Here is a 23,234-nt window from a genome sequence, read left to right as displayed (position 1 = left end):
TTGTGACGTGCTCTGAATCTGAAGCTACTGTAGCGTCACACAGAACAGAGTGGAGCGGGTCTCAACCTTTTTGCTGTTGTGATTGTCATAATGAGCAGTGACTTGAGGCTGTGGTGTGTCAGAGGTATACATTAGTGTTTGGAAGGGTGAAAGCTGTTTTCTGCTGATCTCCATCATAAGTCACTGAGGATCTGAGTGAGCAGAAACCTTCTCTTTCTTTTTCTATTCGTTCATCGTACCTGCCTGCCTTCCTTTTCCTTCGTCTTCCCGTTGCATCTGCAGCATTCACCAGTGGCATCACCGGCATCCCCTTTCTCCCATCCCGCTCCGTGGTCGGATGGCGCCCCCCAGAGGTTGAATTTTCAATTTCATTTAAACTTCTCCTCCTGCTGCAGCAGCATGGGGCACATCATGAATATTTCACCAGGCTTAACTCCACTTAAAATATGCATTCTAATTGGGCCTAAGTGCCGCAGCTCGGCTCTAAGTAGCTTTCCTAATTTTTCCCTCCACTTTCCTCTCCAACAGGCACGTTTCATATGCTTCATGGCTTTTCTTAATGTTGCTTACTGATCTGGTCTCACTGCTTCTCTCTGCTGAATTTAGGTGAATTTGTGTCGTACAACATTAGGGCACAAGGGAGACAGTGATCCACCTCACTTGTGAGTTTCAAAGGCTTTGAGTTAAAGTCATCTCTTTCAGAAGCCTTGGCCAACTATTTGAGGTAGCATTGATGGGGTTTTTTTTTGTTGTTGTGATTTTTAATCAGAACACTAAAAGGAAAGGTAGCAGTTTTTGTGCTTCTTTCAAATCCATTCTCCATTCATAATGATATGAGAGGAGAACTATTCAGCTTGTCTATCTGCTTCACCCAGCTCCATTTTTTACTGCATTCACTTGCTTTAGGAAAAGTCAGAAGGTTAAAACACTTTTATTTCTTTACTCATAGACTTTTATAAACAGCCACAGGCACAAAGTTCCACCATAAACACTAGTTACCCCAGAACTACACAAATAAACACTTAGGCATATTTTTGTCTTTTTGGAATATAAACTCTATCTGCTACTTTAAAGGGCATTATAACCTTTACAACTTATTCTTTTCATTTGTGTTAAAACTTTCAGCTCACCATAGTTACTTTCACTCACATGTCTGAAGTTGAGGAATGTGTATAAAAAAAAGAAGCCAAGTGCAAGTCAGCCATGAACACAACTGAAAGCTTCCAAAAATCACTGCGTAAAACACAAACCTCAAGAATCAGTGCATAAAACAGCCAGCCTAAAAGAAAGAAGTAATTTTATAGTCTCCAAGTGAAATGTAAGTTTACAACACAAACCTTTGTATGGTGATTTGTCCAGTAAGATGGAAATGGTTCCAAAGCAGCACCTGAAGACATAAAACACCGGCACCACACTGAAGGATTTAAATGTGACGTGTGGCATGAAGAGTCACTTTTAAAAGCTAGAGGACCCCAAAGCAGTTCACACTATACCCATTCAGGTACATATTCACACACTAATGGTGGCAAGCTACTGAATTGTAGCCACAGTTGTCCTGGGACAGTTTGACAGAGGCGAGGCTGCCATGCACTGGTGCCACAGGGCCCAGTGACGGAGCGGGGATTGTCTACCGCCATCACCACTACTGAAAAAAACTAAACTGCAAGTCTACACTACAGACACTAAAACACAACCCCAAGGGAATATGTGAAGTCTATTTTTTGCATAAAAGTTTACTCTTTTAAAAACGTCTATCAATAAATCATTTATTTACTCCTGAATGTAGGATTGTTAAATGGTGCGTGCAGAGATGAGCAGTGCTCACTTTGCATATCTCCTTAAACAGTATATTTTGAAATATCTGCTTCTAATTGTAGCTGTCTGACAATTTAACTTAAGTATTTCTCATATCTGTTGAATCTGTGCTAGTCTGTGCTATCAAGTTACTCAGTGTTTGCTCTCTCATGCAGTAATAACCTGTCTGAGCAAGGACAACCACGGTTATTCAGTAGAATGTATGTCCGCATTTACATTTAGATGGTTGTGCAAATCTGTCGGACTGATCTCAAAACTAATTTTACCATCATGCTATGAAGAGAGCAAATAATCATTCATTCACTTTCTGCATCCATCTAATCCTGATCAGGGATTTGCAGGGCTGTTTCTCTAGGTAGGCTGCACCATAAACAAAACACAAGGCGAGACGACCGACAATGTAAAAACACAGACAGACACACACACATGCAAACCAGATGGCACTTTCACATCACCAGTCGGCCTATAAAGCATATTGTTGAAAACCCACTGCACATGTGCACTGGAGGAAAGGCTGAAATTGAAACAGAGACCTTCCAGCTGAGAGGCAACAGAGCTAACCCCTGTGCAAAGTTACCATGTGTTGCACCGCGCTTGAGGATACTGAATCTGCTGACCGGCAAATGTCAGAAATAAAGATTCCAGTAAACCGCTGGTGGTGTGAAAGAACAAACTGAATCAATGGATAAAGACAAAAACCTGACATAAATATGGATTTATTGCACTATTATGTATAAATATTTAATACATATTCAATCTGTATTATGCATTACAGCCAAAACTAAACACCTCCAGACCTTCTGCAGACGGTCTCAGCCGGTTGCACTCCAAAACCAGAAATGTAAATGTCAGTTTGGAGAAATGTTTTTTTTTTTTTTTACCTTTAAGATATTATAAATGTAAGACCATTTTAAATCTTTAAAGAAAAAGAAAGTGCCATTTAGGTTTTGTGAAACATGGTTTTTAATCCCCAAGATAAGTTTAATGTACAAATTAATTATTGCCATTTCATTCTAATTGAAAATAAATGACTTAATTAGTAACATGATTGAAATGACTTTATTCAAATTGATAATTAAAGGCTATTACTTGTTTTCATTTAGGTGTTTTCATTTGATCTGTTTTTCAAAGAAAAAATATCATAGCCAAAGTAATATACTGAAAAAAAAAATTCTAAAGGAAGTTGAAATTTCTCTCTAAAATACCAGACTGAATGTTTGATGTCAAAATTAATTTTGCTGTTGCATGGCAACTCAGTTAAAGCTGCAGTATGTAACTTACAAAAATATGTTGTTTTTTTTTTACATATGTTAAAAACTGTCGCAGTGCAATGTGAGACAAATAATTTGTATAAAGATCAAGCTCCTCCAAGTGCTATTGCTATCTGAAAAAAATGCTCCATTCCTGGTCACAAATAACAAATGATATTGAGGAGGAGTGTCTTAGGACTGCCAATCATGATCGCGTTCACGCTGCTAAATGTGCCAGTGGCAAAGGAACAACTTATCGTTTAAGGATAACTGTTTATCCAATGTTGTACCTGGTTATGCTGCAACGTGACTGTTTCTGACCATAGAGAAAAAACAGAGGAGCTCTTTTTTTTTTTTTTTTTTTTTTTTCCAGATTGTCTCATATGAATCTGTGATAACATAGTGATAATTTTAACAGTTATGTAAAGAACATAATTATGTAATAAAAGTTACATACTGCAGCTTTACATTTTAATATGTGGATCAAACCTGGAGTTTAATTTTGTCCCGTGGCTCTGGACAAAATCAACATTTAAGTGTCCTGAATGTTTCAGCTGATTGTTTCTTTGTACATTTTGGCAGGAACAAGTTCTAGCAGCAGCAGAGTTTGACCATATCATAATATTTTTGTAATGCCGTGTTCCCCACAAGCCCACAGACACCTCCACACACGTCTTATTCCATTAAACACTGCACAAACAGAGGGGGTCCACTACGGTTTGGAGTAGAAAGGGCCTTGCGGTCGGTTTCATCCTCGTCTGTCACCGTAGTGACCGAGCAGCTTTGATCCTCCTCTCTCCGCTACATCTCATCCACTACTCTCCCCCCCCTTCCCCACTCCTCTTGCTCAGCTCTGAAACATAATGGATGATGGTGAAGCAGGCACAGTGCTTTGTTGCCATAGCGATGGCAAAAGAACTAATAACCTGGTGGCGAGCAGATAAGGCCGCGAACAGAGGCAGTGGATGGAGACACAATGGAGCACAAAGTGGGGGAGCATTATTACCGTCAGTATTCATCAATTCCATCATTATGTGTGAACCGCAACGACATACCTGGAATAAAATGTCAGGAGCTGCTAAAACTGAGGATGGATTGCCATCCTGGAGGTCCAAGGCCTCAGTCAGACCACAAATGAGCACAGTTCTCTCGCTTTTTGTTTACTGAATGGGTGAAATTACAATACTGACATCCAAATAGTTTCTAATGAACATTTCTCCGTTGGGGACTTTCTGAACAGTGTCTGCTTAATCTCATTCCAACCCAACAATTGTTCTATTTCCAGTCTTATTTTCATGTGTTTACCACTGCATATAGTAAACAGTTTTATGCTGTGAGAGAAGTTGTTTCACATTTTTAAGTCCACACTCTAAAATTATTCCATTTTTTGTTTTTTTTTTGTTTTTTTTGTTTTCATAGCAATTTGATTCCAATATTTGGACAAAGATTCTGTAATTTAGTATTGGCACCTACACGGTGATTTCTTAAAACTTAATGTTATGCACATTTAAATGCTAAACCTTTTCTTTTAACTACAGAGCATCCAGAAAGTATTCACATATTTGTGTGTAGAATTAATTTTACACAATTTGAAATAAGGCTACAACATAGCAAAATGTAGAGAGGATGAAGTGCTGTGAGCACTTTCTAGGTGCCTATATTTTTGCGCTATAGTAAAACTTTGAACATGAGGTTTCTTTTTTTTTTTCAAATAAAACTGCTCAGCAGAATAAATAGCTCTGAACTTATAGCAGCACATTCTTTAAAGGGTCAGCAGAGAATGCGCTTGTCTGCTTTTGGATAGTCGTTGAGTGATGGATGCACTTTGAGGGGCTTTCCCTTCAGATCTCTTCTTGCTCCTCACTTGATGTTCTTGGAGCACTTCCAGGTTGACGGTGGCAAAACATTTCCAGGCTTTGATCTCTGCTGTTCGTCGTTGTGTTGGAGTTTGTGTTTCTGCACGCTGTGTAGAGCAGACGGAGGGAAAATCCTGCTTAACCTCTGCTTCCCACACTCAAAGCTTGTATTCTCTCACTTTGTGAATGAACTGCTGTTATGCTTTCGCTTTACTTTGGATCTTCCTGCATGCTTGGATATGTTTCAGATCTCAGCATCATCAACATCAGAGCTTGCCGAAAGACCTTCGGTGACTTGTGCTCCGGGATCAATCCCTGACATTAAGTCACGATTACTAAATGGAACAACAACAAAGATACATAAAAAAAAGGATACATACATTTAGATATGTATGAATAAATATAAGATGCATAATTTGTTAAGTCAGAAAAGTTCAGCCTCATCATACATCTTGATTCTTTCTTGGATTTTAAGCCTAAGCATCTTGCAACATCTACTCTTCATTATACTTCACTTTTATTCTGTTTCCTTCTCTGCCTTTGAACTGTAGTTTAGTTCAAATCAGATGTCATTTATTTATTTAATTGTTTATTTGAGCCATTCTTTTTCCAGGATCAAACAATTACACAAGTTATTACTGTTGCTCTTTCTTTTCACACATCCTGTATAATATATACATAATATAATATATTCTACACAAACTTGATATACAAGTTTGAATTCATGATATTGTAAAGCTTGCAAAGATTAACAGGTAAATGTATATGCTGGTTTCTAGGTTACGTTCAGAGCGGTGGATAGTAAACATTTAGAAAATAACACAAAATAGAAAGAGCTACCAGTAAACTGTTAACAGAAATATGTACTGAATTGTTTAAAAAAAATTAAAGCATCAATTCCTCCTGTCAATCATAGGGAAGAGTGCTGACTTGATGGATGTCCAGAAGCCAGTCATCCACACCCTTCACTATGAGGGTAAGCCACATACCATTCTGTTTCCAGGAATATTGACAGAAAATTGAGTGGAAGAAAGAAGTGTAGTTGGAAAAAGTGCACCAGCAACAGAGAGAACCTTGAGAAGATTGTCAAGCAAAATCCATCCATTGCAGAAGAGCCACCACAAACAGATGAATACAGGCTGGACCAGAGACATCAGAGGCATCTTACCTGGGCTGAGAGAAAAGGAACCGGACAGGTTCAGAGTCCTCTTCACAGATAGAAGTAAACTCTGCATTTCCTTTGGAAATCAAGGATCCAATATCAGGAGAAAGATGGAGAGAAAAGCACAGAATCCACGTTGGTCAGTGTGAAGTTTCCACAGTCAGTGATGGTTTGGGGCACATTGCTCTCTGCTGGTGTTGGTCCACTGTGTTTAGAACAGACCAGTGGTTCAGGAACCTCCAGATGATCAACTCACCCCTGGATTCAGTGCACTGAACTAAACGGTTGCTCCCATTACTAGTGTCAATTAGAGAACTTCCACACCAGATTCTTGCAGTTTAATGTCGTATAATCAATGAACACTGAAAAGGATTGGTTCAAAAAGCCCCAAGTTCATATGGCATTTGTGCTGCTGACGAGTGCTTAGAAACTTCTGATTGTATGTACAAGAAGATATTAGGGAGTTTCAGGTCATAAAGAAGAACAAGTCTACTTTGGTCAGACATTTTGATGAGAATCTTTACTGTTCTCTTTCTACCGGTGTGCACTAAACTGAAGACTCAAAGCATCTGAAGAAAAGTTCTCTGAACTCATGAAAATATTTTTCTATGAAACAAACCAGTCATGTTGCAAAGGGCCCTGCCTTCATTAGGTATGAACAAAGATAAGAGGGTCCTTCACAGCCAACACAAAGGAACCTTCAGCTTTATCCTTGTGGTTGTTTTCTTTCTGGTATTACTTTCACTGTCACTCTGCACTCAGCAGAGGGTAATAAAAAAATAAAAAAAAATTTTTCAAAAGAAAAGAGTGTTGGTGAGAGGGAAATGTCAAATATTCTCTATATGGGAGGAATTACTGAGACGATGGAGTCTATTTCTGACCTCAGAGGAGATGCGAGATGAACGTTAGCGCCAAACCGCTGATGTCGCGACCCGTAATCGTCCAATCTGCCGAACAGCAAGCAGAGCGAGCGGCGAGCACTGAGCTGTTTGTTGTTGTTCAGGGTTGGAGGTCGAATGTGTGAATAATCCAGCCTTGCAAGAGCGCCGGCTTGATGGCTGATATCCAGAAGCTTCCAGCTCATATCTCTCTCACACAAGCAGAAAGAAATAATTTATGAATATGTGGATTGGCAAGAGTTTAAAATATGGGTTCAAACCCAAAACAGTAAAATATGATTCCTCATCCAATATGGCTTTTCTTTCTTTTCATCAAACCTGTCCTCGCTGGTTTACCTGGTAAACCTTAAACAACCAGCTGTGGCAGCTTTTTCACCGTAGTGACCGTTTGCCCATTTTTACCATCGCTATGTACACAGAAAGACGAACATAGCCCTTCTTTTCAACCAAATGAAAGGCTTTGTATGAAAAATATTATGTCGTAGTCAAATTTGTAATAATTCTTCACTGTTTCATCTAAAACCATGTCTTCTTGGAATAAGTTCCAAGTGAAAAAAATGCACTTGTTTGGGCACTTGCACATTGGTGCGTGTGAATCCCACAAAACAAATCATTAAGTTATTTAAAATAAGTTCCAGTCAAACAAAAAATAAAGCTCACTTTCGCTCAGCTATTAAGTCTGCAAGAAAGTACTCCAAATGAATGTGTCTCATTATGCATATGTTGGTAATTTAATAGATTAAATAAATGGAAAAACAATCTTCTATATACAAAATATATATTTTCATTAAATGTGTAAAAAGTAGACTTTTTTCACACTTTTTTTTTAACCTTGGATTTGACCTTGGATTTGGTAAGTTTAAATTAATTATGCACACCGTTGTCAGGGCTTTAGATGTGCTGGATGTTATTTATCATGGTGAGAATCATTACAGGATGTAAACCTGCCCACCCATTTTATACTCTTTGGTTAACTGGCCTTCACTGTCCGTGCACAGACTGCTGCTTTAGGATATTTTTATTTTCACATCATTAAAAGCTTTTTACCAGCATCTGACTGTTTATAGAGTGTGTCACTTGAACAAAGAAACTATAGTTTTTACTTACATGATTTTATTAAATTCACTGTTCTTTCAGTATGTAGACAAATTGGGGAAAAAAATACCTTTTTGTTTTTGGACAACTGATTGGTGTCACGTATTTTCTGGGCACGTATTTCCACAATCAAGTAACTGTGCTACCGTCAGTTGCACTATATTTGTGAAAATAAGTTAAAAAAAAAAACAAAAAAAAAAACAATTTGAAACCTTTAAAGTGGCTTCTGTCTCTTTAAGAAGCTCCTATTCTTTCCAGCACTCCCCCTTCATCACATCATCACAGCACTGCTCCTGTTTACAACCATTCGTAGGAGCACTGGACTGAGAAGTAGCTCACATGAGAAGCTCAGCAGACGCAGTTCCACCAGATGTTTGCTAGTAGATGCTGCCACAAGCAAAGTGGGGAAGACAGGGAGGGGAATGCAATCTGTGGGACTGCTGCACGGACTCTGAGGCTGCGCGTTGTTTGAACAACCGCATGTTCACCCCTGAATGGCTGCCAAAGGAGATTCAATGATTTCTTAGACGTGCATGGAAGAATCAAGACTGGAAATTGGAAAATAATGTTATAACATGGTATAATTTAAGTCATGTTATAATGTTATTGTAATATGTGATTATTCATAGTAATGAGATATAATGAAAATGCTAGACTATAAGGTCAAAATTAATTTTACTGTGTATAATCATGACCCATTCCCATAAAATGTGGTTTTTGGTTCTTGTTTACTTTTTGTTTCATTTCAGTTCTGACTGAATTGGCCTGTTTTACTTAAGTCAATTCCCAAACCAACCATGCCTTTTTACAGGAACTTCCAACAAATTCCTGGCCTGGAATTGCTGCTAGAAGAAGTTAGAATTTCTTCACCTGCAGTGAATCGTGTGTCGCACCTGACACTACGACTCACAGCATGTATACTGTAGATGATGCTTCTTAGAAATCACAGTAGCAACAATTATGTTCAGTGTAATCTCACTTCGGGGGTCCTTGAGGCTCATCATCAGCACTGAACAAACTGACAGCCCAGCTCAATGATATGCTGACTATTTTCTGAAAACACGATTTAAAAAAAAACAAAAAACGCTACACTGTTCTACCTCTCTGCCTCAGCATTTTTTTTTTTTTACAGCATCTCTCCGCACTGCTCTTCCTTCCATCTGTGAAAACACCTGGAAATCTCTGTAATATTTAACAGCCTTTACAATGAAAAGGGAGCATTTATTTTAGCGAGTGTCTGAGCCAGGAACTAATGAAAAGATTCCACGGCTTTGGCATTTGAGACGGCGCATTAAAAGCAAGAGAGAAAACGGGAGCTTTCAGTCCTGCTATTTGTTCGGAGTATCAAAGAGGTGCAGACTTTCCTTTCTCTCTCTCTGCTCTCATTTAGACTCATCTGATGCGAGTGTGGTACTCACACGTGTAACTATCCAAATTCAATTTTCTGTGGATATTTCTAAGTAGTGCATGCATTAAAAACCTGTATTTGCACATACACGAGCTACGCTGAATTGCATGAAAAGAGTAACTCCTCCTGTCGAGCTTATTACCCTTGCGCCTGGGCTTGAGAAGGGAGCAATTAATCATATTTTTGCTTTGGGTTAGAATACTGATTTCCTTCTCTGCACAAAGGAAATGTAATATTATCAGAGCTGGAAATTCATCCAGCAGTAGGTACAGTTTAGCTCTAAGGCTTTCTGCTCCCTGTCGAGTCGAATGCCATAAAATGATGTGAGGGGAGCTGGAAGACCAAACGGCTGCTGCTCAGCTGGGTGCTGGGAAATGAACTGTCTGTCTCTCCATCTTTTGTTAATATGTTCTGTTACCAAGGGGCATTTTCAAAATGACTCCTGGCAACTACGTTCACCTGGTTGAGATTGCTTGACAGTAGCATGGGTGGAGTCCTAATGGAAAGACGCGAACAGCATAGAAAGTGGAGAATTTTGCTGCATGCATCATTAACAGATTTAGGTGTGTTCTCTCTCTTAGAGTTGTTCATTGAGTCGTCTCCCCCGCAAGTGAAATCTGTTCATTTATCTAAACGGTGTCCATGCAGCATTGCAGTAAAATCTGATTCTTAAAATGTGTTGTACAGGTGCTCGATAAATGAGACCACCGTTGATAAGTTGGCCTATTTCGCCTGAAAAAGTGAAACTCGTTTTAAGATATAAATTGATTACACAGAAAAATAATGTTCTGAATGTGCCGTATCTAAACTAAAGTTGATTAAGAGGAAAATGTGTTGTAGTTGAAGGTGAGCAAGCTACAGATGAGGCTTTTAGAATCCGATCAAGAGCCAGACATGGACTGCAGCTCGAGCTGGTGCTTTAGCGCCCACCAAACACAGACATATTCAATATATGGTCTTCAGCTGTTGTATTTCTTGTGAAAAAGGAATCCTCTAAAAATCTATCCTTAGATACTTTTTGCCATGCTTCTGTAAGTATTTGCAAGACAACAAAGGGATAATTTATTTCTGTATCATTTGAAAGATGCAGCTGGGATGTTAAATATCTTCTAAAATGTTTGTAATGGTAGTTAACCTTTAACCAATTATATATGATAAAAGATCCTGTGTTGCAGATTGTAAAAAAGTATTTGTGAAATATTTATATTCATGCATCGAAGCTTATGACTGTAAACTTGTAAATTAAAAAAAAAAAGTATCAAATTACACACTGTGACTTGACTTGTCGGTGCCAAACATATCGAGAGTGCTTAGTTGTGATTGATTTAATAAATACGACAATACATTCTGAATGATTTGTTGCAGTATTTGACCTGGCAATCAGTGATTCAACCCAGTTCTGATCTCTGACAGATTGGGGAACCTCTAACCTCACTGGCAGTAGCTGAGTGCAGAGATGTAAAAAGGTGCTACAGATGTAGAATACGATCTTAGAGTTTTGGAGAGAGCAAAGATCATGCACATTCAGTGAGGACTGGAAGTGGAAACAATTGGCGCAGGTGCTTCCATAGAAGTATTATAAGGAGTTTGCTTTCATCTTATTTCAGAACTAAAACTGTTCTGTCATGTTGTCCAGAAACCAACATGACAGGTAAGACAGATGCAAAGGTCTGTGTATAATTGACTATTTCTGTGTTGCTTAGTCACAGATCCTCAGGGTTGCTTGTCTTTGACAGCATCAGAGCTAACTTTTTATCCACTGCTTTTAATTACCTCTTTAATTTGCAGTTTGACGATCAAGCCACCCATCTGAAATTAGAGGAACCTTGAAAAGTTCTCACCTTTTTTCATTTCAAACTCTACTAGGAGCTTATTAAAATTCCAGTTTTCAATGGCGGATGCTTTTTAGCCATTAGTGTGATGTCACATCAACTCTCAGCAGCTTGATTATTGTGTGATGTGCCCTTGTCTCTGCTCTGCGAGCGCTCACTGAAAAGGCGCTCCGTCGCTTCAAAACAGGATATGAAAATATACAAAGCCAGGTTTTTATTCCCGTGTTTATCACCTTGAGTCTGGATAAGCAGAAGATGAAAACATATAAAGCAGAAAAACAAAAAAGGGAAAAAAAAATGAAGCAAAAACACCCAGCTGCATCTCTCAATTTCTCTCCCTTTTGTTCCCAGTGAAAGGCTCAGTTGTTGTTCTTCCTCTGTTGAATCAGTTTTCTGACACCCGATCATTTTTGCTTGTATCATTTCCCAAACACATGGGGAGAAAATGGCTTCTCATTCCAGGAAAAGGAAAAAAGTAGGATATGAGATTTTTAAGTTTATTTGCAAAGTTCAAGCCAGAGCGAATTTTCAAAGAGCATCACAGAAAAGTTTAACCACAGAGAGAGAGAGAAACTAGCTAAATTAGTTTACACCCAGTGTTTTTCAGCTGCAGGACACAAACTGTGGTTTCTGCTGTGGGAACAAAGAACTTCTTTCTCATCTTGGCAGTGGAGTAATTAATGAGCAGAGGTTGACAAAATGTGGGTTTTAAACTGCCTTAATTTACAACATTTGCCTTTACGGTCCCAACTCTTTTTAACTGTTGTTTTTATTTATTTTTTTTTATCAGTTTTTAATATGTTTTCTAATGCTGTTTAGCTCAAATGTACATCTTACTAAAATTAGCTTGTGATTTCTGCCTCAGGCTGTTCATGGGCTAAAAAGAGAAATATCACAAAAACCCTGAAGCCAAACTGATTTTACATTGAAATTCACTGTTTTTTTTTTGTTTTTTTTTTACAGAAAGACCACACATTTTTATCTGTAAAAAGAACACAGAATGCAGTTTGCTGGGATTTACATATTTCCACTCAGAAGGCTCATATTTGTTTTTTCTGTCTTCACCCTTTGTCTTTATCTCACGCCTGTCCTGAATATGTGAACAGCACATCTGCTCATTGTGTTAATTATGTTTCCATGCTGCTTGTATTTACCTGTTCCTGTCCTGGTTTTTGCTGTTTGAGTTTTAACTGAGTAATAACTACATTTGGATCAACTTTCACATGACTGAATGCCTGATCATTGTTCCTGTTGGCATGGCCCACAAATCTCACAACGATTTGACCGTTATTTATTTCATTTAGGGATCAGTCACTGTCTCAATGCTGTTATTGAACTGCTGTTTATGTGCCACTGAAATGATTTGGTTTGAAAGGGAGCAAACATTTGTTTTATTTCCAGACTGTTATGAGGATACAGTAATTATCTGAGCGTGTAGAAGGTGCAGCATCACAGAGAGAAAGGACTTAGCAGCAAGACAATGTTGAGCTGTAAGCTGTTAAGATAAAAAAAAAGAAGTCTTAGAGAAGGGCGGCCCTGATACCTTTGTACGAACAGTTCTTTAAGCGTCATTTTAAGGAGGATAGGTATATGTGGAAAATCAGCTATGACTCAATGATTTAGATAAATACGACTATTTGGGTCAGACCGGACAGGACTTCAGCAAATAACTGTCCGGGTTATCTGTCTCTGCCCCCACACACCACTAGGCAAAGAGAGAAGATGGCTCCCCCAATGCATATTGTTCTGAACAGTGCCCATATAATGATAATTAAGTGTATCAGTAGAGTATCCATGTAGAACACCCACCACTTATGTCATACCGTGGACTGTGCTATGTATGAATTTATTTAGGGCAGGAAATAACTGTGAAACTAACAGAATATGTTTATCTCATTTGACATCGTCTGACTAATGTAACTAAGATCTAAATGTTAAATCGGGGCCTTTTCCGGCCTGGGACTGGTTCTTGCCTGACTTGTACCATCGGCCTGATGTGAAGTGGAATCAGCCGACTCGTGTCTCTTTCCTTAGAGAAAACACAAAGTTTTTAAAACTTTAACGGTTGTCGACACCCAATGTGATGATTAAAGTAGAATGTTGAATAAATTAGACTTTTTTCAACCAACAATTTTTGTCAGGAAAAATGTTTTATCTAGACTTGAAGGTTTTTTTTTTTTTTTCTTCTCTGCTGAATCTCAAACAGAAAAAATATATTCTAAAAGGAGGAAGCAAAAATCTTCTTTCCAAAGAAGCTTTATGCTCACAAACAACACATTTGGTTGACTTTATGGTCTGACTGCAGACTTTTGGAGTTGTTCTCATTGTGTAATATGTCTCCATCCATCAGCAGTTTCTTCATTTGAAGTCAAGAACCCAAGTATTTCATAGCCCTGCAATTGCAGACGGCACATCTATGGAGGCCACTGCAAATCCATTATTAAAGCTATTTTATATAGGAACACTATGTATTAAAATGATCTGCTTTGAGAAATAATAGATTGCTGTATCATAATTAATAAAAAAATGTTAAATGGTTTGGTTTTATAGTTTTAAAATCTAACAATATATACAATGTAACAAGTATGTTAAGTAACTAAAGGGGCAGTATTGTGTATAGTGCCAATCTATAGCAGTCAAGTAACTATTTTACCTTCAGTTCTTATAAAAATGCTGTATCAAACATAACATAAAATAAATTTTACTATGCCACTTGACACTTCACCTCTTCTTAAAAGTATGTATGAAACAACAAAGAGAAACACCCTTTTTGTGCTCTGCTTTGCTTCTATTCAGTAGTGTACAGCTAAACTCCAAAAGGCTTCTTCAGTAGTCGCTTTGATATGTCCCATGTCTACACTGATGTCTTGAGTGTCTGGTATCGCTAAACAGTTTTTTATTACAAAGATCAAAGTCATATTTCTGATTCCAGTTCGATTTCTGCTTATATGTCTCAGTTTTGAGGTTCTGCCTGAGCTCCCAAGAGAAGATTGCTTTGGGAATAAAGCCCATGAACATATTCTGTAAGAAGTCTTTTCCTGGGTTATTGCAGGGGGAAAAATGTTCTAGTCTGATGTTTATGCACACTCTTTCTAGTAGTTATGACTAAATGTGATGGCCATCCTCTGATTATCTGCAGCCATTTATCTTTTCTTCTGTATTTAAACAGAAGCTCTTAACTGTTTATCCTTTATTTGCCTTCTGAAATCAGAAAAGTCACAAAGGAAAAAAATATATTATTGTTTTTTAAATGCATCTTTTCGTTGAAAAGATGCGTTTATCCCAGAGGGATGAGACCTTTGACTGCCAACGACTGGAACTTATGTCTCTAAGAGAAGTTAAAGGAGCATAGAAACAAATGCTTCATTGATGTTAAATGTGGCTTTAGCCAGCGGTGAGTTGAAGATGAGTCGTTGCTGACCAAACATCTTTTTCAGATGCGGGCTGCACAGTGAGACCATTAAAAGCTTTATCTACGAGGAGTGAAGACCATAAACTCAGTGAGGGTTGCAGAGATTGATATCGTTGAGTTTTTTTTTTTTTCCTCCTCTTTCTTTCCTTTTTTTGTCTTTTGGTTTTTCAGCTGACAGCAGCGGTTTGTCTCCATACTGAGCGGAGAAAGCTGGAGCAGTAATGGACCTAGCTCCCAGTCCGACTGCTGCCGGCTTACATCAACGGATCATCATGTCAGGCAGTTTCTACTCCATCAAGCTTGACTGCATATCCAGAACAAAAACAGTTGGATGTGCCAATTAAAGTCCCCGTTTCAGCTCCTTCTGTCTTCTCAAAGATGTGTTGTACCTCAAAGAGAGAGCCACATTAATCCATTTAGTCACATTCCAGGGTTACACCTGGAAGAGGCAGCAGAAAAAGAAACATTCTGAGTTTCTGAGTTCGGAAGAGATATTTAGATTTCTCTTTCATTCTTTATGCAATAACAGTGCCTTTATGTATTATCCACCTTTATTCAATTTACCGGATCAAAACATTTCGTTATTCTCTCATCTCCGGCTGATCTGACGACGCACACTTCTGATCAAACTTTTAACTGTCTGATCAAAAGTGCTTTTAAGGTTTCTGGCGCCGTTTTGACGAGCTCATGTTAAGAATTCTTTTTATGACTTTATTTTAGTTTTTTTTTTTTTTCATATGAAGAACTCAAGGGGTTGAAATCCTAAGGGAACAGGACAACAGTAAGAAACTGATTATGTACATTCCAACGACTTGACTGCAGGCAGTCCAACTCACAGATTTATCCCAGCATTTCAAGAAGGAAACTACTCTCAGGAGATGAATACATTAATCAGTGCTGCCATTCAAACCCGAGGAGGGATAACTTACTGAACCAGAAAGAATGGCTTTAATCAAACCACTTCATGTTCCAAACATCTAGTATGGACTTACTCACCACGTTTGTAGTTACATGCTGCCATTAACTTTGCATTATGTCCTTCTTATAGAGAGCTTTCTACAAAACATACTGGTGACTTAGCGTTCATGCCTATAACATGGTGCTCTTGATTATTTTCCCCCTAGGAAGTAGACCAGGCCCACCGTTTACAGGATTTTGCTGTGTCTGCTTCTTCTTCTCTTAACATTTAATATCTCATGGTGGATGTTTGCTTTTACTGGCCCTCACAAATCAAACATGCAAACGGTGGAGGGTGAGTTTCTCACTCATCTCTGGATTTATAAGTTTAGACATCTATCATGTGTCATATGATGCCCTTACCTCCCTTTCCGGGTCTCAGACTGATTTATGTCATTGGAGTATGGCAGCACAGCAGTAAAGCCCAGCTATATTCTTATTTGTTCACTGTGGAAAGTACATTTTAAGTCAGATTTTCTTGTGGATCACGTAGGTTAAGAATTTCAGTTTAGTAGTGGCTGGTTGCGTGAATATTAAAAATGCGTGCACCAACTAAAATGTGTGCTTTCCCACCTTCATGTTAAGAACCTGGAGGAAGGAAAAAAACTGCTATTGCTTCTAAAACAATAAACATTAAAATCAGCTTAGACTCTTGAGTTCTCATGAAAATGCCCACTGTATTTAAAAAAAAAAAAAAATAGTTGTACAAATCCATGTTGCTTGTTTGATTAATTGCTGACAAAATACATAGATCTTTAACTAATGCAAGATCACATCAATCAGAATCTTAAGGTCTTGATATGCTTTGCATAACTGCACACAGATGAAAAGGTTTCTTGAATCAATCAGATCCAAGCAAATTTTTCATGCACGTAATTTAACACAGTAGTCTACTATAGGTTATAATGCCAGGCAATAATTTGTGGACTCATGGTCCAAGGTATAAATAAGGAAACAGGATCACAAGTAACAGAATCTGATCTGCTGAGATGTCAAAAGAAAGATGGTTTCATTTGTTTTTGACATCTCATTATCTCTGTTAGATTTTTATTATTATTTTTTTTTAATTATGTTAGCGTGAGGCTTCAACACTAAAAAAATATAACAATCAGAAAACCTTTAAACCCAAACAGGAGAGAGGTTTTCCTCTTTGGACAAAATCGTCTATAGAAAGAAAATGTTGAGCCAGTTTTTTTTTTTTTTTGTTTGTTTTTTGTTTTTTCATAGAGAACATTATTTTAGCGTCTAGTACTAAAATAAAAAAAAATGGTTTTATCTTTTACCATATTAAACAGTTTTGTAAGAAATTCCTTCTGTGCCTGTCAACATTACAGAAACTGGAAATACCCTCAACCAGAGATAAAATAAAACTATTCCATGTTTTTGTTGCATTTATGCTGCACAGCTATGTTGGGTTTTTCAGACATAAAACTTTTATAATTAGTCCCCTTAGGTTTTTCTATGCTATCACTGTAGCTGTTTTTTTAAAGAGTGAATTATTATGAAGAATTCCCCAAAGTTTTGGATCCATCTATAACGGAGGTCGCCAAATCCAGGCCTCCAGGGACGGTGTCCTGCACCTTTTAGATGTGTCCCTTGTCCAACACAGGCTGAATTCATTCCTCAGTTGCAGTGAAGTTCTCCAGATTCCTTCTAATAACCTCATTGTTATTAGCTCAGGTGTTGAAGCAGAGATATATCTAGAAACTAAAGGACACCATTCCTCAAGGACTGGAATCGAGAACCACTGATCTACAGTCTAACACTAAAATTTTTCTGTCACCATTTTTTGCCATCAAAACTTTTTTTTGAGCTTCTTATTTCATATGTTGAGACCCAACGTATCCAGAAAATGTGGTCGCTCACTGGAGAACTGGTTGAACTGTCCCTACCTGAAACACACAACACATTTATGTCATGTGAAGCTTCCCACGTGTTTGTGTATCTCGTGTTTGATGCAGCTGAGCGTTTTAAAAGTAAATAGATTTACGGGACCTGACCTGTTCAACGTGGACCTGATTATCCTGAAAACTCTCCGCTTTTCAGCTCTTGCTGTAACATAGGCGACACGAGGACACTTTTACTCCATAATAAAGCTTTTCATGCCTCATAATTGCCTCTCATTACCTCGGCATTTATCTGCCTCCCGTCTTCTTAGCGGGATAAGAATCAATCAGCGGCCGCTCGTCTTTGCGGTGCCGCCGCCACCGCCGCCGCTGCAGCCGTTGGAGGGAAAGTGGCGAGCGTTTGTGGGTCGAGGAGTGGATTAGGGACGCCACCCCGGAGCTGCTGTGATGACACCATACAATCCTAATGGGCTTCTTCACGCCCTGCTCACCTAATCACCCATATCAACCGCTGTCACAGAAGAGCCAGAGCCACTTATTTATTTGATTTCTCCCACATTAAATTATATAGGATTTAGAAAACGGATTAAATTTTTTACACTTGTAAGAAGCCTTAGCTACTTAATTATGGCTGAAAATAATAGTGCAATTATTTTTGCTGAGGCTGAGAATGGATTTTTATGGCCTTGGAGTATTTAGTTAATTATAATGTTTCTCTCTGAAGTCTAATTTCTGCTCAGAAACTTTTCATGACGATTTGAAGGTTGTTTTTCTCACTCTATGCTGTGACTGTGAGGAGATTGTTTTGCAGTTTGTTATTTATCAGCGCCACTGCTATCAGTGACACAGCTCATCATTCACTGGCATATTGTTCTGGCAAACAGTGGGTCCATGTTTACAGCAGTACAGTACAGAAATCTGATTTCCTGATCAATTGGCTAGATTGGTCTTGTCTTCTGCACAATGACTCGTGATGAGATTGTGACGAGCCGAGTGGCACAATTCAGCTCAATTCAATTCAAATTCAACCCGAAAATACTTTATTGATCCCAAAGGGAAGATAAATATTATCACTCATATTTATCCAAGGTACTTCAGAGACAGTACAAACAACTATGAGAAGAATCTCTTGTAGCTGTTTGTATTATTGCAAAGTAGGGTCTAGAAAAACCTGATGTCTGCTAATATCAACCCAATAGTTCAAAAATCTAATTACACTTTATTTACACATCTTGTTTGGGATTTTCTCTTGTGCAAAAACAATGTTAGAATAGCTATATTAAAAAAAAAAAAAAGCACACCAGTGACAATCTGCTGATGTGTACGGTGATGTATAGAGTTTGGGGGTGAAAAAAACAAAAAAACAAAAACAACTCAGTACAACTTTAATCTGCAGCCTGGATGTAAACACCTGCAGGGGAGTCAGACAGGGAGTATGGAGCGCCTGGAATCTGATTCCATGTGTCCTGTGAATGTTGATTCAGGCTGCTTTTTCATGGGCCAGGAGGGCGCTCGTTTCCCACGAGACGCACTTGGTTGCATGGAGAGATGTTGTTTGAGTTGGATACAAATCAAAGAAAAAGACCTCCAGCTCTTCTCTGACTGACAGCTTAAAGAAAGAAACAACTAAAGTGTATAGGTAAAGGAAGAACCCCACCGGCACTTCAGAGTCTGACAACTTTTCCCACAAACTTTTCTTAATATTGTCTCACAAATTAAATCCATTCGTTGATGCAGAGAAAACAAATGGGAGCAGGGTGTCTTTGTCAAAGGTAAAATCTGGATCTTCTGCATTCTCGGTCATGCCTGTCACGCAGCAGCTGGAGCAACATTCTCCATCTTGTTTGTCTTGGTGATATCCCGCTCTACATGGCTGATCCTCGGCACTCAGGTGAAAAGTTTCCTTCGTTAGTCACAGTTGGTTTTGCTGTTCCGTAACAAGATGGAAGGACAGGAAGAAGGCTGGCTTCACTGAGAAAGACTGAGATTCCCATGATTGCGAAAAACATGTTCCCCGGAGAAGCCTTCCTAATAATGTCGTAATTAGATTATCAGATGTATAATTTACATTAAACATTACACATTTGACTACAATTATTTGAGTACTGAAAGTAATCAGATGTACAAGATATAGTTGTGTCACACTAATTAAAAAAAAACCTGTCACCTTTCGGCTTAAAATGTTGAATTGATGTTACCATAGTTACTATAAGAAGCTTTTTAGTGATTTATCTGAAAGTTAGTTTTTTTTAATCATACCACATTTAACTGCAATATTTTTAGAAACAATTGGGTGAAGAACTCAAGATTTCATGTGGATTTTCTAGTGTTTAGTCCTCAAGCAGAACTAAAACTATTTAATGAAATCCAGTTGAAACCATAAATTAGCATACTCCAAGAAAAGATGCATACACTTTCCTCACTGTCTGAAGAAAAGCCCAACTTTTATTGTTTAATGTCAGATTGACCAAAATTAGTTCAATTTGCAAAATACCACAACACTGAGAAGTATAATATGTCAGACATTTGAATATTAAAGTTTCCAAAAATGGAACTTATAATGATTAGCTTCTATTGAATAAAAAAAGATAGAATGATTACTAACTTTTTCAACTACGAGGTAACACCAAGATGATGTTATGGCTTTGGAAATTTCTCATAGGTTAACTGACACTCAGAGGCACACCTGTGGATTAAGGCCATGTGTGGAAAACAAGGGGGCACTTTATTATTGGACACAATAAAAATAAATAAATAAAAAAATCAGCCAAAACATCAGCAAGGTGCACAACAAGTTGCCCCTTAGGGATGATAAATCTTACTTGAGTTTACTTGAATTGTGGCGCTGCACAAGTCTGGTTCATCCAACAATCTCCAGATGCTAGAAGGTTCTATGTTCATCAGTTCAAACTATTTTACACAGATTGGAATATCCAATCATTGGTCTGCTTAGGAAGAAAACTAGTTATTTTCCAAAGCATTACCTTTGCAGTGTTTTCTCGTATTACCTGATCGATAAATGTGCAAGATAGGGAAAGCTGCAGATAACACTGCACAGTTTTTTTTTTTTTTTTTTTTTTTAAACAATCAAAGCAGGAGCACATTTCTAACAAAGATGATTGTTAGAAATAATCGTTTTAACAAAAGATGATTTTGTTCAAACGAACAACAGTGTTGTTCTTTTTCTCTGCTCATGATCTGATACACATTACTGATTTACAACTCTTTGTTCGGTCAACCGGATTGGAAGGTGTGAATTTACCCTTTAGCTGAAAAAGGAAGATTTAGAAAGAGTTTTTCTTGTTTGTTCCATTCTCTTCATTGAACGCAGCTGCCCCACAGCAAGATGCTGCAACCTCTCTGGGCAGTTAGTATGGTGTTCTCAAATTTGACAGTCTTACCTTGGCTACTTAAAGAAAAATAAATAAATAAATACTTCCTGCCTCTGTATTGCTCAATCTTTTTCTTGTCTGTTCTCAAAATGCCCTTGGCTTGGCCATGTGAGTAATATTCAGTCAAGTATAGTAGTGTTTATTTTGAACAGGATTCTGCCTTGTTTGGTGCCCTCTCTGTGGAGATGTAAAGAAAGGCTTCACTGTGGAGAGTTAGTTTCTCTGATGGTCCAAGCTGTTTAGATTATGTCACATTTGACAACATATATGTGTGAGAATTTTAAAAGACTGATGGAAAACAAAGTTCTTCAAAGCAAAATTGGAAGGAATTTGCATATTTCTCCCTCTACCGTGGAGAATATCATAAAATCATTCAAGCAACCGGGAGGAATTTCAGAGCACGCCTAAGATGGACACCCATGATTTCTAATCCCTTTAGATGGCACTGCATCAAGAACCCTCATTCGTCAATAATTGAAAGAACCACTTGGGCAAAGGAGTAACAGAAAAGAACCCTTGTGTTAACCTTATCCACTTACCTTGGCTCAGTGGCAGCTGGGATACACCAAAACATTTCCACAGCCAAACATCACAGCCTTGCTAAAATGTTAGATTTTTACAGTAGGAAAAAAGAAATTTATAAATGTCTTTTTTATAAATGACATAAAAAAAGACATTTATGTCTTTTGTTCTGTCTAACAAAAAAAAAATCATCTTTTGTTAAAACGATTATTTCTAACAATCATCTTTGTTAGAAATGTGCTCCTGCTTTGTCGAATAGGAAAAAAAAAAAAAAAACAGCCTACAAATTTACAGTAACTAAGGCTTAAAACTGTGAGGAAAATATATCTGTTGTAATTGAAAAAAATATATAATACAGCTATATATAAACTTACTTCTTGTGTTGCTATTCTTTTCTAAGTTTTGATCAAGATCCTTCTAGAGGGTTAAAAGGAAAGCACTAATATGATAAGGAAATTGTTCCCAGGCATCATCCATTTCAGACATTTTCCGACCCTCAGTTGTCAGGTGAGTTTAGATTTTGGATGACTTAGTAACAGTCTGCTGCTCCACGTCCTGAATATGAGCATCAGCCTGAAAGAAAACCTGAACAAGGGGAAGGTGGGCTGCGTTCAGCATCCCCTCCTGTTTTTTTTTATTTTTTTATTTTTTTTTTTTATGAGTTCTGTGTTGAGGACTAGTTTAGCAGCAGCTCATCATTCTGTAAGTGTAGATTGGCTAAAACACTATTAGACCTCTGAGGGGGAAACAGGATGTATCAATCTACAGAAACAGGGTCGCTGCAGCCAAGTGATGGGACCGGTGGCCCGAACCCGTTGACAGGTCAATTATTCCTGCAGCTGAATTACAGCATATAATATCATCCCCAGCAGAGGGAGCGGAGATGGAAACACCCTGAGGATAAAATCTGCCACTTGCTATATATTGACCCAACACCCCTGCACTGTTTCCAAATGGTAAAATCAAAGTTCACTCTTGGATATACCATCTGACACCATGTTGCTGCCTGTGACAAATAGCCACCGAGAACTCATAATTTTGTTCCTTTATTTCACAGAATTGGACTTACGACGGAGAGGTGACTGGTCTGCAGAATGGCTTCAGGTGTGAGGGTCAAAGGTTGTGAGGAGTTATTCAGAAGAAGAAAAAAAAATGTTTACAAGTAGCAGAGAGATTAGAAATCCCAGTCAATTCAGGTGTACAAGAGTAGAAACAGCAATCCTCCCACAGACTCTTAATTCCACACTGTTGATATGAAGAAGAATTGAATAAATAAATGAATAAAACATGTTTAATATTTTATTTAAGTGGATTACATACTTTTGCCTAAATGTTGTTGATTTTTATAGCTGGACCTTTTTTTCTAAATGTCCACAGTCTTTCACCTTTTCAAGACCTATAACACAGATCATGGATCTGAACGGGAAACCTAGAAATCACTTTCTACAGCAACAGTCTGCAGCTCATTCTGCGAGGGGTCCAAGGATGTTCCCAGGCTGAAACAGATATGTAGTACCTCCAATGAGTTCTGGCTTTGCCATGGGGTCTCCTCTGTGTGACGTTCCCAGAAACACTAAAGTTTGTGAAAGTAAACTGCTCAGGCACTTTGAGAACACTCCCTGTCTGTTGTCTCATCTTTTCCCACCTACAGTTTGAGGAGTTGAGCTTGGTTTCTCAGGTGAAGAGGAGCTGCAGGCAGCCATATAGGGGCCAGATGGGAGATGAGCTGCTGACCAATGAGTGCACAGATGCTTCAGGCAGAAGTATTATTGTCTGACTTTGACATG

At 38.2% G+C, this 23,234-nt stretch overlaps 2 long non-coding RNA genes across 3 annotated transcripts; one reads left to right on the top strand and one right to left on the bottom strand.

Annotated features, from left to right (window-relative positions):
• Positions 1-3,593: 3,593 nt before the first annotated feature.
• LOC107836002 (uncharacterized) lies at positions 3,594-7,212 on the bottom strand. Of its 2 annotated transcripts, XR_001661853.1 has the most exons (4): positions 6,965-7,212; positions 6,090-6,159; positions 5,136-5,256; positions 3,594-5,028 (listed from the first exon to the last, which is right to left on the bottom strand). It is a non-coding gene; the product is annotated as an uncharacterized LOC107836002 (long non-coding RNA). The 2 variants fall into 2 exon arrangements; XR_001661852.1 differs by having other exon boundaries at positions 6,090-7,212.
• On the top strand, positions 5,647-23,062 carry LOC103136851 (uncharacterized). Its single transcript, XR_001661854.1, has 3 exons — positions 5,647-5,897; positions 22,317-22,403; positions 22,505-23,062. It is a non-coding gene; the product is annotated as an uncharacterized LOC103136851 (long non-coding RNA).
• The last annotated feature ends 172 nt before the right edge of the window (positions 23,063-23,234 follow it).

The sequence above is a fragment of the Poecilia formosa genome, unplaced genomic scaffold, assembly GCF_000485575.1.
Source record: "Poecilia formosa unplaced genomic scaffold, Poecilia_formosa-5.1.2 Scaffold35, whole genome shotgun sequence".
NCBI classification, from domain to species: Eukaryota; Metazoa; Chordata; class Actinopteri; order Cyprinodontiformes; family Poeciliidae; genus Poecilia; species Poecilia formosa.
Note: the sequence above shows the minus strand (reverse complement) of the source record. Positions and strands in the feature narration are given on the sequence as shown.